This window comes from Scardinius erythrophthalmus (assembly GCF_964197995.2).
Source record: "Scardinius erythrophthalmus genome assembly, contig: HAP1_SCAFFOLD_100, whole genome shotgun sequence".
In the NCBI taxonomy this organism is placed as follows: domain Eukaryota; kingdom Metazoa; phylum Chordata; class Actinopteri; order Cypriniformes; family Leuciscidae; genus Scardinius; species Scardinius erythrophthalmus.
This window is the reverse complement of record NW_028296507.1, coordinates 1-4,639: the sequence shown is the minus strand read 5'-3', so window position 1 is coordinate 4,639 and position 4,639 is coordinate 1.

The following is a 4,639-nucleotide window of genomic DNA, read 5'->3' as shown; positions in this document are numbered from 1 at the left end:
TAACACTGCCTGGCCTAGAACATGGACTGGAAAATGCAAATTTGGGGGGTATAAATATTAATGATCCTGACTCCAACGTCACAGTCGGTGTTATGGTGGGATTCACTCATTTTTCAGCTGTCTTTTGCAAACAGGAGATTTACACATGAAGGAGGAAACAATGGTGTTTGAGGCTCACGGTATGTCAGTTCCATGTCCAGAACTCTTATCATTCAACTATGCCAAGATAAATACAGTTTTCAATTGTATGGCACCTGTAAAATAGATGATTAGTAATATAATGCTTACTTGGAGTCTGAAATGGCTTTAACAAAAGAAGAAAAATATTCTTAGATTTCTGTTCATTCTAATCATGTACAAATAAAGTAGCACAGTAAGATTACATTTATTTGAATGCATTAGTGAGTGTGTGATTGTGCTGTGTGTGCAGCGTGTCAATACTAAAAGTGAAGGTTTAGTTGATATCTTTGGTGATAATATCTGTAGTAATCATAAAAAAACAATTAAGAAATAAAGAATTAAAATTACAAATAATATTCTATTAAGATATGAGTTACAATAACATGATTTGCAATAGTAATAATATCAATAATATATGCACAATACACACAGATTAGACTATCAGGTCTGTGTTTTACAAAAACATTAGTATTGCAGCCAGTGTGAGTCTGTGGGATTTATAAACAGACAAAATATGATTTGAAATGTTATTTTAATGATTTTATTAAGTTTAAACAATATTTCAAATGAAAAAAAAAAAATGAAAAATAATATTTTAGTGAGCAGAATGAACCAATGAGTGTTCTTCTTCTGGTGGTTAAAATGTAAATGAAAACAATAATACTTAAACAATAATACTTAATACACTAACCATGCTTGAACACACACATGCACACACATTTTGTTGTAGATGGAGATATTTAAAATAAAAGATAGGTAACAAAATGATAATTGCAAATCTCCTCTGTATAACACCATTTTCAGATTTCAAATTAATCACTGAGAGGCAGAATTGTTCAAACTGAGAGCTCAGTAAAAATGAAGTGATAAACTTTGACAAAACATGACTGTGTTATAATAGGTGATTTTCATGCAAGTAATTTGATATAGTCCAAAAACTAATGCAAAAGCACAGATGAAAATATTTTATTAAGTAGAATGTCCTGCAGAGGGCAGTAGAAGACCACTAATTGACTCACTTTCATTTGAAAGACTTTTTTTATCCACCAGTAAAACAAAGCAGTTTCTCCATGTTCTTTCCATTTAGCATGCTTACACACACAGACACACACACAAACACATCCACACACACACACACACACACACACACACACACACACACACACACACACACACACACACACACACACACACACACACACACACACACACACACACAAAGACAAATATGTTTTCAATGTTTTTAGGATGTGATATTGTGAAAATATCTTAATCTCCTCATCTTGAACAACTTTGCCTCAAGAATCACTAATGTCAATCAAACCGTTCATAATCATAATAAAAAAATAAAATATATACAAATATCATAATAAAAAAAAAACATCATAATAAAAAAGATTGCTTCTTAAAGCATTTGTTTATTTCCCAATACTGAAGCGAATTAAAAGATCATGCGTAATCCTGCTGCTCCCTCTAGTGGACAACAGTGGTATTATAGCTTACATTTTACAGTTGAAGTGTTTGAATGAATGAATGGGAATTTGTTTTTTTTTACTTATATCTCAGGAACCAAAAGGCGAAAAATTCTGAAACTCAGAGCATAGATAGTGCTTGAGGAGCCCTGTTGAATGAGACCATCAAGGTGTTTTTGGGCGATTGGGGCTGGGAGTTATGACTGTTATAAGGCATATCTGTTCGGGCTATTATCTCTGGAATGCCCAGGGCAAATAACACCACATTTGAATCGAAGCTAGCCAAGGACGCGCCCTTTCCAACGAGCTCTCACACAATGTTCGCGGTGGTCTGGGTCGGGAGTAATGGCCGTTCAAAATCGGGGGTCCCGCGGATTCGCGATGCGCGGGGGGCGCGCTCCCGAGGCCCGCGACGACACGTTTCGATCAAGAGCCCGGAGAGGTCCTCACCATCAAAATTTGAGCGCGCAACGACTTTCCGTTTTCGAGTTATGAATGAATTTGTATTCGGGGGCGTGGCTTAAATGCCGTTATACTTTCGTTTCATTTCATTCATTTACTTTCGTCCATTTCCATATCTCAGTGTAACACAATTGTCAATAGTAATACTCAATAGATGAGTTTTGACAAAATGTGATTGTAAATGTTAAAATAATGATTTTATAAAGTCTAAATATGAATTTTATAACAATATTAGGGAGTAGTATGATGAAATGACAGCAGGGGGCAGTAAAATACCACTTATTGGCTTAATATGTCATTATATTCATATAAAATCACCTTTTGAAGAAGTTAAACTTTTTTTCTGATAATTATTGATCTAGAGAGTTCAGAGAATTGTGCTGCACTGGTTTTGAACATTATGATATGAACATTATATGATAGAAGACACCATTTACAGCAAATACAGGCAATTTACCATAGGAAATATATGGTTTTAAAGCGTTTGAACAGTTATAGCGCCAACTATGGTCCGCTCTCCATAAAATTTTCCATGCTTCTTAAGCAGGTTATGACACATATGCTCATCAATTTTCGTGAAGTTCTGAGTTTTTGTTTAGGATTTATAGGCTTTTGAGTGCATTTTACCACGCCCATTTTCTAAATGACCCTGTTAGCCATGCGAAAAATGCAAAAGTTCAACTTTTTTTTGATAATTATTGACCTAGAGAGTCCATAGAATTGTCCTAGACTGTTTTGGTTCCGATCGGGCGAAAAACCTAGGACTAGTTCGCAAAAGTAGGTTTTTAACATAATTACGAATATTTAATGAACGGTTTGATTGACAGCAATGGTTCTTGAGGCAAAGTTGTTCAACAAGAGGAGATCTATCAAATGGTATGCATTTTGTGACAATAAGTGTAACACCACGTGATTACAGAGCCATAAAACTCGTTAGCGCCAACTAGTGGCCGATTTCTTTTAAAATTCTTACAGACCTCTAGGGCCATGAGTAGAACATGCCCACCGAGTTTCGTTCCGATCAGCCTCCGTTAACCTTGTCTAATAGGTGCTCAAACTTCATTGGTCGATGGCGGCCATGTTTTTTTAGATACGCCAATGTCCTCATACACATACATGACACCTTGGACCAAGACACTGCATACCAATTTTCAAGTCAATCGGACTAACGGTCAGGTGGTTAAAGCCTGTTTTATGTTTTTTTCATATTATAGCGCCACCATGTGGCAAATCGCCGCGATTTTTTTACTGTTACCTCATATTGAGCTCATACATGTGTGTACCGAGTTTGGTGAAGATACCTCATTTACTTCTGGAGTTATAGCCATTTTAGTAAAATAGGCCCCTCCCACAACGTACGTTTTGACGCCCCTTAGCGTCCGTGAATCGAAATTTCGACTTTTTTTCGATAATTATTGATCTTCAGTTTCTAGAGAACATTTCTGCACTGGTTTGGTTCCGATCGGGCGAAAAACCAGGGACTAGTTCGCAAAAGTAGGTTTTTGACAAAATTCAAAATGGCGGAAAATCTATCATGGCGGAAATGAAATCGGAGATATACGTTTTGTTCGTCAGGCGTCCAGCTTTCCAATGATATAAGACACTTGAGTCTACGACATACGGTCTAGGAGTTCTGAGCAGTTTCGCGCTTTTGGTTGCTATAGCGCCACCTATGGGCCAATCGGGGTCATAATTTGATAACCTCTCCTCGATTTTTGTACTACCATCTGGCAAAGTTTCAAGGTTCCAGCTCTTACGGTTTGGGCTGCACGATGCGTTTTACGGCAGAAGAAAAATAATAATAAAAATCAGGACAATTACAATAGGGTTTCAGCACTTCGTGCTTGAACCCCTAATTAAAGCTGCAAGCAGCATTTATCGGGGTTCAAGCAGTTAAGGCCTTTAAGCACAAAAGCATCAAAAGTGATTAAGTTTTATTTAGCAAGCATGTAACTACTGACATAATAGATGGAAAAGACCATTTACAGGAAATACCATAGGAAATATATGGTTTTAAAGCTTTTTAGCAGTTATAGCGCCACCTATGGTCCGATCTCCATAAAAATTGGCATGCTTGTTAATGATGTTATGTCACATATGCTCACCAATTTTTGTGAAGTTCTGAGTTTTCATTTAGGATTTATAGGCTTTTCAGTGTTTTTTTGCCACGCCCCTTTTCTAAATGACCCTATTACAGCCATCTACATGCAAAAGTTCAACTTTTTTTGATAATTATTGATCTAGAGTGTCCAAAGAATTGTCCTAGACTGGTCTGGTTTCGATCGGGCGAAAAACCTAGGACTAGTTTGCAAAAGTAGGTTTATAACATAATTACGAATATTTAATAAACGGTTTAATTGACAGCATTAGTTCTTGAGGCAAAGTTGTTCAGCATGAGCAGATCTATCAGATGATATGCATTTTGTGACGATAAGTGTAACACCACGTGATTACAGAGCCATAAAACTCGTTAGCGCCAACTAGTGGCCGATTTCTTTCAAAACTCTTACAGACCTCTAGGGCCA